Source organism: Salmo salar, chromosome 13 (assembly GCF_965601325.2).
Source record: "Salmo salar chromosome 13, fSalSal1, whole genome shotgun sequence".
NCBI lineage: Eukaryota > Metazoa > Chordata > Actinopteri > Salmoniformes > Salmonidae > Salmo > Salmo salar.
The window spans coordinates 105,976,802-105,991,852 of record NC_138303.1 but is presented as its reverse complement, the minus strand read 5'-3'; the positions used below and the strand labels follow the sequence as shown (position 1 = coordinate 105,991,852).

At 44.1% G+C, this 15,051-nt stretch overlaps 1 protein-coding gene across 1 annotated transcript in view; it reads left to right on the top strand.

The window, feature by feature from the left end:
* The first annotated feature begins 3,823 nt into the window (after nt 1–3,823).
* The window catches only part of ctif (CBP80/20-dependent translation initiation factor), a 183,435-nt gene continuing 172,207 nt past the window's right edge, over nt 3,824–15,051 (top strand). Inside the window, 1 exon segment of the mRNA XM_082960552.1 lies at nt 3,824–3,974. The gene's annotated coding sequence lies outside the window, so the exon portion shown is untranslated.

Below are 15,051 nucleotides of genomic sequence, written 5' to 3'. Positions count from 1 at the left end.
CGCCCTGTGCTCTTCACAGATGAAAGCAGGTTCACACTGAGCACATGTGACAGACGTGACAGAGTCTGGAGATGCCGTGGAGAACGTTCTGCTGCCTGCAACATCCTCCAGCATGACCGGTTTGGCGGTGGGTCAGTCATGGTGTGGGGTGGCATTTCTTTGGGGGGCCGCACAGCCCTCCATGTGCTCGCCAGAGGTAGCCTGACTGCCATTAGGTACCGAGATGAGATCCTCAGACCCCTTGTGAGACCATATGCTGGTGCGGTTGGCCCTGGGTTCCTCCTAATGCAAGACAATGCTAGACCTCATGTGGCTGGAGTGTGTCAGCAGTTCCTGCAAGAGGAAGGCATTGGACTGGCTTGCCTGTTCCCCAGACCTGAATCCAATTGAGCACATCTGGGACATCATGTCTCGCTCCATCCACCAACGCCATGTTGCACCACAGACTGTCCAGGAGTTGGCGGATGCTTTAGTCCAGGTCTGGGAGGAGATCCCTCAGGAGACCATCAGCCACCTCATCAGGAGCATGCCCAGGCGTTGTAGGGAGGTCATACAGGCACGTGGAGGCCACACACACTACTGAGTCTCATTTTGACTTGTTTTAAGGACATTACATTAAAGTTGGATCAGCCTGTAGTATGGTTTTGCACTTTAATTTTGAGTGTGACTCCAAATCCAGACCTCCATGGGTTGATAAATTGGGTTTCCATTGATTATTTTTGTGTGATTTTGTTGTCAGCACATTCAACTATGTAAAGAAAAAAGTATTTAATAAGATTATTTCATTCATTCAGATCTAGGATGTGTTATTTTACTGTTCCCTTTATTTTTTTGAGCAGTGTACATTTGATTGATTGATAATGGAGCAAATCTGTGAATTAGCTCATAGGCAGCACGCCACATCTGAGTCCTCCCAACCACCCAGTAACCTTTCTGCTACTAGTGGATTTGTTCAACCTACCCCGGCTCCCCGAAAACCCTGCTTACCTCCTCCGGGGGGTTATGCAGGCGATCCTGTTACCTTCCTGGCGTTCCTTTCCCAGTGCTCCCTCATTTTCAAACTCCAGCCCTCTCGTACCCTTCGGACCAATCGGAGATAGCGTGATTATTATTATTATTATTATTATTATTTGACTCTGCTGGTCATCTATGAACATTTGAACATCTTGGCCATGTTCTGTTATAATCTCCACCTGGCACAGCCAGAAGAGGACTGGCCACCCCTCACAGCCTGGTTCCTCTCTAGGTTTCTTCCTAGGTTCTGACCTTTCTAGGGAGTTTTTCCTAGCCACCGTGCTTCTACACCTGCATTGCTTGCTGTTTGGGGTTTTAGGCTGGGTTTCTGTACAGCACTTTGTGACATCAGCTGATGTAAGAAGGGCTTTATAAATACATTTGATTGATTGATTGATATTAAATCACGCTAATGTCCGGAAGGGCGCTCTCCTGGGCAACGGTTGTGTTGGAGCAGCAATCCGCTGTGTGCCATAGCCTGGAGGAATTCATGGCAGAACTAAGGAAGGTTGTCGATTCTCCGGTGCCCGGGAGGGAGGCGGCTCGAAAACTACTGCAGGTACATCAGAACTCCCGTACTGTAGCAGACAACACAGTAGATTTTCGCACATTGGCCGCCAAGAGTTCCTGGAATCCGGAGGGTATGTTTGACACCTTCCTCCACAGACTGTCGGAGGGGATAAAGGACGAGCTCGCAGCTCGGGGGATACCACTGGACCTCAATTCCCTCATCGCCCTGGCGATTAGGATTGATGGGCGCCTACGAGAACGTCGGTGTGAGAGGAGGTCGGGTCTCGGGAACACTCGTTCGTCTGCTGATGCTGGCGCACTTATTTTTTGTTGGTTTGTTGTTGTGCCGGTTTTGCATGTTTTTTTGGCATTAATACATGTCACATATCAGTTTGCAAACAACGTAAAAAAATAAATAAATAATTTAGTTAATAAAGCCACATACAAACATGGTCTCTTTTTTGTTTTCTTGAGTAAGGCAGCTCCAAAATGCAGGTGTTTCAGCCTAGCTCAGTGCTTTCTGTGGTGGTGGGGCAGCCAGCAGAAAATACTGAGCATAAGGGTTGGTAATGTTCTCTAGTTGCGCCGTGATTGGCTCAGTGTTCTGCCACTCATGGGGGCACTACTTCACTACAAAATCTAAGGGTAGAGCTCAAAAATGTAAGCCCCTTGGGTGCTGCCATAGACTTACATTAGAAGTGCCCATCCAAGAAGGCTCAAGGTCATTGGCCACAGATAAAATTACGTCAAATCTTGTTATATATACAGTAGCTTTGATTGAACTGGTCATGTCAACATCATAGTTTCATTTTAGCTAGCAAGCTAGACAAGGAGTCATCATCATACATCAAGTCGGCAATCTACTGGCTAATCCTTTGCAATCCTTGTCATATGAAGAGAAGTTATAGATAAAACATCTCAGTGCTCATCGGCCATTGGACATAAAACCTTATACAACAAGTTGGAAATCGCAAATGAGTGCTAAGGCGCCACTGCAGCCCCGGGTTCGATCCCAGGGAATCGTGTCACAGCCGGCTGAACACTTCCTGTTCAAGTGGGCACAGCATAACAAGGTGAGTCCAAAAATGTATTGTATGCTGCTGCATAAATGATGTAATATGCCAGGGACATATGTATACTGCAGCTAAGAAAGTAATACTAAGTGTATGTTGTGTTGTAAGCTGTTAGTAGCCCATGTGCCTCACCCTAATAATTTGGTCACTTTCCCCCTCATAATTTAGCATTCTGTTCTGGCTTGGTGGTGCACATGTGGCCTATAGCCTCTTTTAGAGAGCTAGCCTTAGCTTTCCAAACCGCCTGTGTATATTTGTTCCTAACTTCCCTGAAAAGTTGCATATCACGGGGGCTATTCAATGCTAATGCAGAACGCCACAGGATGTTTTTGTGCTGGTCAAGGGCAGACAGGTTTGGAGAGAACCAAGGACTATATCTATTCCTAGTTCTACATTTTTTGAATGGGGAATGCTTATTTAATATGGTGAGGAAGGCACTTTTAAAGAATAACCAGGCATCCTCTACTGACGGGATGATATTAAAATGTTATATTCATCCAATGTCTGCCATGTTTTTGGATGAGGTGATGACGTTGTCGCTGCTCCTTGTGTGCACCGAGTGCCTAGTGCACATGTAATGTTGGTCAGTATAAACCGGATGCAACCCAGATATAGGAAATCCATGAATCGGTTTATGGGAATGTTAGTAGATTACCATGAGAACAACGGTCGGACATCTTGAACGGAGTCTCCAGTTCTTATTATTCCTCAGTGCTAGGCGTAAATCGGACAATCTGTGTTATTAATAAAACCCCATAATGCAACACCCTTTGAAATGCAGGGGATCATCGACTTGATAAAAATGATCCGCTCAAACGCGCCCATTCTCTCTGTTTGAGTCTGCGTGCACATTAACTGGAGACTCCCAGCGTCGTCCGGGGTTGGCTGACATTGTAAATAAAAAGTTGTTCTTAACGGACTTGCCTAGTTAAATAAAGGTTAAATTATTTACATTTTTTTAAAATAACCATCAATTCGGCCCACAGGGACAATAGAAAACGACCCTGGGTTTATAAGCGTGGATATCAGTTGAAATTGACTTCAGAAAAAATAAAAAAGCTCAATGTCTCCCATGAATGAATTGACCTTTCTCAAATGTTTGAACAAGTCTGTATTTTTCCAAACAAATAAAATTACAGCTCCTGACACTGTGATTGAATAGAATCGCAGTGCCATACAGAACTACGACTCCCAGAATCCAAGCCTCCACTTACCGGCCTAAACGTCACATTCCTGCATTCCCCGGCTTGTGTGTCTGGAAGCGTAATCTTTTCTTTCCGAACACATTTCTCTCCCGAGGAATACGCCGATGACACGGCGGGTTTAATATCAGGAGGTGCTTCAGGATTCCCCCAGCTGTCCGAATCCAAGATTTGGGTGAGGATCTATTGTTTTCTGTCTTATAGATCGTTTTGAAATGATGTTTGCCGGTTGAGTGTTAAACTACAGTAGGGTAGATAGTTAGCTACGGTGTGTAGCTAACCAGATCCAATGCGCTGCGCCCTGTGGCTAAATCATGATTGAGTACATTTCAACTGATTGTGACTTGCCGTAAAACTGTGACTGCCTTGTAACTATAGTTATTACAGGCAACATTTGGCTTTAAGTTTGAGGGTTAATTCAACTAAATTACATTTGCATTAGTTGATTATCAAAATGTCCTATGCAGACTTCCTAGCCAGACAAACCTGTTGACATTTTATTAGCTTGTTCGCCAGCCTCGGTTGCATCACCTTTGTTAGATGCAGACGGCAGATCCAACTAGGCAGGCAGTGTAGATAGGCAGGCAGATCCAGCCAGGCAGGCAGTGTAGATAGGCAGGCAGATCCAGCCAGGCAGGCAGTGTAGATAGGCAGGCAGATCCAGCCAGGCAGGCAGATGTAGATAGGCAGGCAGATCCAGCCAGGCAGGCAGATGTAGATAGGCAGGCAGATCCAGCTAGGCAGGCAGATCCAGCCAGCCAGCCAGGCAGGCAGCGCAGGGCGTGGAAGCGCCCGAGGCCGGACAGATGTTGTCATTCTTCTGGCATTCAACATATTTTCTGGCTCGCGCACTGCACGACAGAACACCGAACGATTCGATATCTAACGGTTTGGTATTTCCGAAATCCGTCTTTGTTGTTATTATTCGCAGATTTGTGTTACTCTCGAAAACCATTAACGATAGACCCAGCTGAGACAGTTTGCAGTATAGCTAGATGCTATATTTTACCACCTAGCCCTGGTCTATACAGTGCCAAAATAGCCAGTCAGGTGAGTGCAGCCCCGGCCTAACACATTAGCTAGCTAGCTATGCTAGCTGAGTTTTTGATCAGAACACATTTACTTTGTCAATTAGCTAGTTAGCTACCTAGCCACAGATTAAAGGGAAACTTGTTTTACAAATCTTAAACCTAGCTAGCTAGCTAGTAAGTTAGCTAACTACTTACTATTTACATGGCTTGTTGTTGTTACACCATGAAGGCTTTGCTTCATTTAACCGTTACAGAAGGTCCTCCTTATGTCCGAGCCACACCAATCAAATACAATGGAAATTAATATCTGCACTATTGCTGAGTTGGAACTGAGGCAAGCCCATACATGTTCTGTTGGCATGGTTCTGAGGTTGAAGGCGTATTGCAACAAACACGTTTTTCCTGCGATGTATGTATTTATGCTTTTGTTTCAGACAAAGTATGTGTCTATCTATGTGCATGGGTGGGGTATGTGCGAGTTGATACTTTCAATCAGGTTGCCCACCCCACTGACTGATAAAGGCTTGTTGCATGCATACACACAATAGGATGCATTTGAAAATATTATTGCTGGCACTAACAAGCTCATGGATCTATAGCACCAAACAGTGGTATTTGAAGACATTAATATGGAAACCGCCTGCTGCCGGAATGCTGTGTCTGTAAGTGGTAGGTCCGGTTTAACCAGTGTCCTCTGCCTTTTTTCTCTCATTGAGACGCAATCATCTAAGAGAGAGAGTACAGTAGTTATTATCTGCATGATGTCGAGACACTCCACCTAGTTTCTGCCATATTGCTTTCATAAATCCAGTCATCAGATCTGTGAAGGGTAGTGAACGAGAGCAGAGGGGAGGAAACATCTTCCTGGAATGAAACACCAGCCCCATAGAGATTGTATAATGTATTATTCTATATGTAATGGGATTCATGTTATTGTATGCACCTGCCCGCCTGGGCCTCTTTCATCAGTGTCTGGGCAGTGTTGTGTGTCAACTTAGGCTGTAGTGTTTTGTGTCAGCCATGGCAAAAGCCAGTCAGTTATCTAACCTCAGTGCTCTCTGTGTTGATATCTGTTGCCTACTGATGCAGTCCTGAGGTCACAACCTATGGCCCTCTGTCACAACAAGACCTGAGATGATGATCTAACTCAGATCTAACTCGGTGGTTCCCACCCTTTGTTGCTTACTGTACCACCAACTGAATTTTGCTCTGCCCAGAGTACCCCTGAAGTACCCCCTCATGTGCATTTTACCAGTAGACCTATGGTCTCATGAGTCTTCTCAAGTACCCCCTGTGGATAGACCAAGTACCCTCAGGGGTCCTAGTACCCCTGGTTGGGAACCACTGACCTAAATGACCTGGCTTTGGTAGTTTGTGTCTCTAGTCAATACTTTTAACCACCTAATGTTGCTTCTGTTATTTGGTCAGTATTTGCCTTGGAATATATCTTTCAGCAGGTTGTTGTGGTTTAGCTAATAGATGTTGTTCTTGGCTGTGTTGGTGACTGGTAATACTTTCACTAATGCCACCGAAAGTCCTCTGCTTATCTATCTTTGTTCATTGGCCACTGTAGCTAGTCCTGGATAGCTTACTACTCCTATCAAAGTTTTTTTGTGATCTCATCTTTTTTTGACAGAAAGCTTTGAGACCTTAGGCTAGCTTTCCTGTCCTGGCTGAAAATACATGTATTTGTGCCCCCATAGGCCTACTACATGTATGATGTCGTGCATGCATCATGCACACTCAGGCTTGGTTGTAAGAGAAGACCTTGTGCATCAAGCCTTAGGCTTTGATGGTGAGCCAGGCAGTTAGGGCAGCCTAGTGGGCCTATGCCATGCCAGCACGCCCCTGTCCCAGTCCCTGCCCCTACTACCAATGACTCACCAGGGTCAAGCCAGGGGTACAATGGTCCCATTGTTAAGGTGGGGTCCTCCTCTCTCCCCTCGCCCGGTTGCCCCCACAAGCCCCTCAGTGCAGCCATGACAGCCTCTTCTCTACCTAGGATAGCAGATTGAGATTCAGCCTCTTCTCTACCTAGGATAGCAGATTGAGATTCAGCCTCTTCTCTACCGAGGATAGCAGATTGAGATTCAGCCTCTTCTCTACCAAGGATAGCAGATTGAGATTCAGCCTCTTCTCTACCTAGGATAGCAGATTGAGATTCAGCCTCTTCTCTACCTAGGATAGCAGATTGAGATTCAGCCTCTTCTCTACCTAGGATAGCAGATTGAGATTCAGCCTCTTCTCTACCTAGGATAGCAGATTGAGATTCAGCCTCTTCTCTACCTAGGATAGCAGATTGAGATTCAGCCTCTTCTCTACCTAGGATAGCAAATTGAGATTCAGCCTTTACTCTACCTAGGATAGCAGATTGAGATTCAGCCTCTTCTCTACCTAGGATAGCAGATTGAGGTTCAGCCTCTTCTCTACCTAGGATAGCAGATTGAGGTTCAGCCTCTTCTCTACCTAGGATAGCAGATTGAGATTCAGCCTTTACTCTACCTAGGATAGCAGATTGAGATTCAGCTCACACAGAACTGTTTACCCACACTGTAGGGTCATGTCATTTCAGCAGTCCATGACATCCACCATCTCAGATTGTTCAGAAATGGTTTCTGTAGTTAGAAACAGATAAGATAAGCATTTCTGCAACATCATTTAGTTGAAAGATCATTTGAAATTAAGCTGATTGATTGAACCCAAATTGGCCTTTTCAATTGATAGGATTCATATAATATTCCATAAGTATAGTACCCAGCATACGATTTGTACCAAACCTCTTCTTCACAATGATTTAAGATGTGAGGAATCCAAACAAATGGTCTAAAACCACTCCCGGATCCCTCAGACCCCACACCAAGCCCACCCCTGTATAGGTTATCTGTTTGACAAGCACTAGGAAGCTGTGGCTTGATCTGTTTATACTATATCATTTATTCTCAGTGAATTTGGTGTTATTTTTATCCTTGTTCAGAGAAATTAGCCATTAAAGTCACTTTGCATTTTCCCCTATTTAAATTGGTGTGAAAGTATCGGGTCATCGCCATATTGTTGTCATAACAACACAGCATGGTGTCTGATTGGTGGCCAGAGGTTTGGCCTACAGCACATCTGTCGGGCTTGATTTGGCCAAAGGCCTACAAGGCCTAAACCATTTAGGGCATAATGTCTGTCCGTTTGCCTTTCTGTGAGTAATGTGTAGTTATTCTTATCACAAGTTAACAGTGTTTGCTCACTCACTCAGCTGATGGTGTGTGTGTTTTGTGTATAACCTTCCTATCTCTCAGGACAAACGGGGAAATGCTAAGTAGTGTACATGCTGTGCTGCTGTCTCATGCATCTGTAGTCAGTCTGTAGTCAGTGTGCCTGGGAGTGAAATCTCCACTGAGTGATGGACTGGCTGGGGCGTGTTGTGGAATGTGCTGCCGGTGGAGGGCATTCCACTGACATACCTGTACACCGAGCACACCATAAACAGTCCTCTGTGTGTGTATGTGTATGTGCTGTGAGAGTACTTGCATGCCATAGCCTGCTCTGAACTCTGCTGCCACATTTTGTATGAGCTGGTCCAGGCCTACCGGTATCCTTTCCCACAAGGAGTTTAACAAACTCTTAGCTGGAGTGGCTAGCGGCTACTCAGAGGCTAGTGCTGCTGCTAGGTTATAGGCTGTCACTGATAATGCTCTTCTGTGGAATGGTATCAGAGGCTAGTGCTGCTGCTAGGTTATAGGCTGTCACTGATAATGCTCTTCTGTGGAATGGTATCAGAGGCTATTGCTGCTGCTAGGTTATAGGCTGTCACTGATAATGCTCTTCTGTGGAATGGTATCAGAGGCTAGTGCTGCTGCTAGGTTATAGGCTGTCACTGATAATGCTCTTCTGTGGAATGGTATCAGAGGCTAGTGCTGCTGCTAGGTTATAGGCTGTCACTGATAATGCTCTTCTGTGGAATGGTATCAGAGGCTAGTGCTGCTGCTAGGTTATAGGCTGTCACTGATAATGCTCTTCTGTGGAATGGTATCAGAGGCTAGTGCTGCTGCTAGGTTATAGGCTGTCACTGATAATGCTCTTCTGTGGAATGGTATCAGCGTTGAAAAAGAAGCCAGCCATGGCAGACGTAGGCCTATCCTTCAGTTATCCTTAAGATTGTATAACACCCTCTCATTAATGCCCATTCCTTCAACAGCGTGATTAAGTTTTGTCCTGGGGTTGACCCTGTCCCTCCCTCGGCTCACAGCATGAAGGATGGGAGTTTAGGCCTATTTATTTATCCTAGTAGTGGCCATAACTGTAATGATGCAAGGAACCACATCACAAAATACAATTATCACTGGTATTGACAATGGAAGGCTGCTGCTGGTCTCTGATCCAATGTATTATATCTCCTGCCGGTGTGGCCTTGAGCAACACATTTTAACACACCACAAATTAAAATACTGCTCTGTATAAAACATGTGTTCCGTCAACCCTCCATCTGGAGAGCTACTAGATGTGCAGGCTTTTGATCCAACCCTGCTCAAACACATCAGTCAGCTGATCAAAGTCCTATTGAGCAGCTGATCTTTTTTTTTTTTTTACAATGTTGTGTGTTAGAGCAGGACTGGAGCAAAAACCTGCACACCCAGTAGCTCTGCTGAGCTCTCCTGGAGGATTGTACATTACAATTACAACCAAAGACTGTCTTTTTTCTGAAATAATTCTGTCGTTCACTGAACCAGGTATCAAATGGCCAAGATGTCTATCCATTTGTAAAGCTAAAATATTCAGTTTTCAGGGGAAATCTTGAAAGCATACGAGTTACTTGTCAATTAGGCTCTTCTAAGAATATGATATAGATTATCACGGCGGTATCCAGATTTTCATCGTCATACCGTCCTTCTCTCATTCTGGAATTTACGGTATTACTGGCATACCACACAAGGGGGTGCTAAAAACGCAAAAAAAGCCAATTGGGTCTCTATTATCAGAATGCTAACAAAATTAGCACAAAGTAATATCGAAATTACATAGACGCTGTTAGCTAAGGAGCGAAAACGGACAAACTAATTGCAAATCCAGCTCATAAAGTTATACAAGCATAGCTAGTAGCTACCGAATGTCATTTTTGGTGTGTAAACATTTATAAGCGAAAGTGAATGAAAAATTGTGCAAATGAACAAAGTAGTGATGTATGATTTTCTGAAGGAAGAGCAACGTGTACACGGAGCAGAGGGGAGAAGAACGAAGGAGGGGGAAAAAAACTCTAGTAGGAAGCACATGGACAAAATGGCAGCTTTACAGAACTCATCCAGAGCTCTTTGACTATTGGCAGAAAGCCATTATAAGATATCTGATGGCAAACATTTAGTAGTGAATTGCATATGTGTAATTTCATCACCTCGTGTGCTGCACCACAGAGATTCTCCAATAGATATAGCGCTCTATGGATTCACCAGCTCCCTCTGGCTACTGTTGTGCTATTTACGAACTAACACGTGACTGGCTCAACTATACTGGGGGAACTATGGTAAGCTTCATAATGTAAAGTAATGTGACGGGTGAAATGAAGAACACAATCTGCTTTACGTCTTCAAGTATTGCATAAGTTGACTACGTTTATTGAAAAACCATCCTGCGGCTTTTCCCAAATTCCCGCAGAATACCGCCCAAGCCTACTAAATAGTTAACTAGCCAAACTACACAATATGTTTTAAATTGGCAACATGTGAAGTGTTGCTCCCATTGTTCCATGAGCTGAAATAAAACCCCAGAAATGTTCCATATGCACAAAAAGCTTATTTCTCTTAATTATTTTGCACAAATTTGTTTACAAATTGATTGAGCATTTCTCCTTTACCAAGATAATCCATCCACCTGACAGCTGTGGCATATCAAGAAGCTGATTAAACAGCATGATCATTACACACCTGCACCTTGTGCTGGGGACAATAAAAGGCCACTGTAAAATGTGCAGTTTTGTCACACAACACAACGCCACAAACGTCTCAACTTTTGAGGGAGCGTCAATTGGCATGCTGACTGCTGGAATGTCCACCAGAGCTGTTGCCAGAGAATTCAACCAACAGATGCATATCTGTATTCCCAGTCATGTGAAATCCATAGATTAGGGCCTAATGAAATGATTTCAATTGACTGATTTCCTCATATGAACTGTAACTCAGTAAAATCTTTGAAATTGTTGCGTTTTTATATTTTGTTCAGTATAGCAATGAACTAGCTGTCCCTCTGCAGCAGACATATGGTGAGCAATATGTTTGGAACATCGAATCGCAATTAAAATCACAGTGTCGAATCACAATACATATAGAATTGCAAAATACATATGGTATCAGCACCTAAGTATCGTGATGATATCGTATCGTGAGGCCTCTGGCAATTCCCAGCCCTAGTGTGTGTATGTGTGAGTGAGTGAGTGCCACAGTGAGGTTATCCACTGTGGTGAGCAAGCAAACACATCATTTGATGGATTGCCCGTCATTACTTCATCTATTTTTACTCTGCGATGGCATTTCTCTCTCATTGTCATAGGCTAGTCCTAATTGATTGTATTTTTACAGCCAATGACTGCAGACATTTTTCAAATTGGTCCTAATTGAACAGATAATGAGTAGAGCAATGTGTAATGATGTGTATTAGCTCTAGTCATTGTTGAAGTGTGTATCATGTCATTGACGTGCGTGTGTGTGTGTGTCATTAGACGCCCACTTGCATTAGTGTCAGTCCTACTCTGCATGGAGCTAGAGTACAGAGAGCTCTAGAGAGGAGGAGAGACTTTTATCTGTGAGCTATGCTAGTCACCAGCGCCTCTGCACTGCAGCCTTCCCACATCTACACACTTGAATACTCTGTAGAGCAGCGGTATTCAAAGTCGGGGTCATGACGGGGAAGTGCAGTGGGGTCGCCTCAAAAAATTATAAAATAAACTTATTTTTTTTTAAGGTTGTCTTTTAGATTTGGGGTTGAGTGGGGTCGTGTGAAATTTGTGCCCCAAAAAATGGGGTCCCCAGAAATTGTGGCTGAAGTCCCTGCTGAAAAGGTTTGAATACCACTGCTGTAGAGTGACTGTGCAGTATCTGGCAGTTGTATCTACTGTTGGCAGAATGGGGCTGTTCTATGGCTTTGCAATACATGTTTGAGTCTCTGTCTGTATCGTCATGCAGTGTCTCCCGTCTCCACTACATCATGTGGCTCCACTTTCCTTTTTTCAACTTGTCACCTGACTGTTCTGTTAGCCCATGTCTCATCCTGTGTCCAGTTTCTCTGTGCTCGCTGTGCTCCAATCGATCTCGGGACCTCATGATGATCAAACTGGGCATGCTCCAATTCACATCATCAGTCATCACTCCTCTGGAGAGAGCCAGTTAGTCTGCACGCTGCCTCAAACTTCATCTGCAGCAGCTCTGTGTGTGTGCGTGCGTGTGCGTGTGTGTGTGTGTGTGCGTGTGTGTGTGTGTGTGTGTGTGCGCGCGCGTGCGTGTGTGTGTGTGTGTGTGTGTGAGAGTACAGGGTGTCTGTGAATATCTACTTCTAGGAATTGTCTTTATTTTCCAGCACACGGACAACACACGGCATGGCAGGTAGGGCTAATCTGAGCCTCTAGTCTTTGGTGTGACATTTTTACAAATGAGTTAAAAATGAAATGCTGAAATGTCTTAAGTCAAGTATTCAACCCCTTTGTTATGGCAATCCTAAATACACTACCTGACCAAAAGTATGTGGACACTTGCTCGTCGAACATCTCATTCCAAAATCATGGGCATTAATATGGAGTTTGTCCCCCCTTTGCTGCTATAACAACCTCCACTCTTCAGGGGAGGCTTTCTACTAGATGTTGGAACATTGCTGCGGGGACTTGCTTCCATTCAGCCACAAGCATTAGTGAGGTTGGGCACTGATGTTGGGCGATTAGGCCTGGCTCACAGTCGGCATACCAAAGGTGTTCAATGGGGTTGAGGTCAGGGCTATGTGCAGGCCAGTCAAGTTCTTCCACACAGATCTCAACAAACCATTTCTGTATGGACCTCGCTTTGTGTATTGACTTATTGTCATGCTGAAACAGGAAAGGGTCTTCCTCAAACTGTTGCCACAAAGTTGGAAGCACAGAATCGTAGAGAATGTCATTGTATGCTGTAACGTTAAGATTTCCCTTCGGGGCCCCGAACATGAAAAACAGCCCCAGACCATTACTCCTCCTCCACCAAACTTTACAGTTGGCACTATGCGTTTGGACAGGTAGTGTTCTCCTGGCATCCACCAAACCCAGATTTGTCCGTCGGACTGACTGATGGTGAAGCGTAATTCATCACTCCAGAGGACACGTTTCCACTGCTCCAGAGTCCAATGGCGGCGAGCTTTACACCACTCCAGCCGACGCTTGGCATTGCGCATGGTGATCTTAGGCTTGTGTGTTGCTGCTCGGCCATGGAAACCCATTTCATGAAGCTCCCTATTGTGCTGACGTTGCTTCCAGAGGCAGTTTGGAACTCGGTAGTGAGTGTTGGAACCGAGGACAGACGTTTTTTACAAGCAACGTGCTTCAGTTCTGTGAGCTTTTGTGGCCTACCACTTCACAGCTGAGCCGTTGTTGTTCCTAGATGTTTCCATTTCACAATAACAGCACTTACAGTTGACCGGGTCAGCTCTAGCAGGGCCGAAATTTGACAAGCAGACTTGTTGGAATGGTGCCATGTTGAAAGTCACTGAGCTCTTAAGTAAGGCCATTCTACTGCTAATGTTTGTCTATGGAGATTGCATTGCTGTGTGCTCAATTTTATACACTTGTCAGCAACGGGTGTGGCTGAAATAGCCGAATCCTCTAATTTGAAGGGGTGTCCACATACACAAAAGTAAGTTCAGGAGTAAAAATGTTCTTCACAAGTTGCATGGACTCACTCGGTGCACAATAATAATGTTTGCTCCCCACGAGACACTTGCGTTCAGTCTGTATGGTCATGCAACAATGTTGATGACCATGCTGTTTCCGCTTTGCTTCTTAACATAAATCCACAAGCGTTATATAATTACACTATTAGTTTGTTTCTTACATCTGCAAACAGCTAGTTTGTCTTAGCAAGTTGTGGCTAAATCGTGTTAGCCGCTAATTCTAATCGCTAGCTAATAAATGTATTGAGTCAGAGCAAACGTAGCTAGCTATGCAGCCTGATACCAGTGATGGTGTAGGCCTAAATCAGCGTGTTTGTGTGACCGTATCTTCTAAATGAAAGAGGACTAGACGAAGCATAAGTATGTTGGCTACATGAAGTACGTAAGAGAGAACATTTAATGTAGGCAATGATTATAGGGTCCACTAGGAAACACTGACCAATACTTTGGTTCCTGGTTCCTACCCTGTCAAAATAACTCCTCGCTGGCCTTTTCATTCATTGTCATGTCTAACACTGTATTCAAAGTACCCATTATTACATTCTATTTCCATGATTCCAATAGTTCACCCAAGTGTTTTGATCTAAATCGGAAGTCAAATCACAATTGCAACATTTGGTTAAAAATAAGACCTAGATTATTTTGCCCATATCGTGCAGCCCTACGTGGCAGTGTGGAAATGATCTCAAATGAATGCAGGAAATGCATAAATGTATGAAAATGTAGACATTTTTTGGGGATTGATGTTTAATTGAACAGTATAAAACAATCAGAATGAAGAAAGACCTATTGAAATCACTTAGAATGTATGTGTTTCCACCCTAGGGTCACACACTACTCCTAAAGAAAATGTAGAACATTTCATTTTTCAAAAAGATAAAATATCTTCCAATACCATCAAACCGCAAAAAATGTGAAAGATACTGTGATATGGTATTTTGACAAATCGCCCAGCCCTATGGTAAAGTTATTAATTACACTTTGGATGGTGTATCAATTCACCCAGTCACTGGATACAGGTGTCCTCTAACTCAGTTGCCATAGAGGAATGAAACCGCTCAGGAATTTCACCATGAGGCCAATGGTGACTTTAGAACAGTTAGCGTTCAATGGCTGTGATAGGAGATAACTGACATTGTAGTTACTCCACAGTTAGGATCGTGGCGGTCACAAAATCTTGTCAGCCGATGATTGTCAAGCAAATAACTGTCGATCTCACGGTAATTGACGTTAATTAACGTAAACACATTTAGCGTCTCCTGGCTTCCACACACAGCCTACAAGACACTGATGCAGACCTTCGGAACATCTACATTTTTTTTAAAGTCTAATAAATCC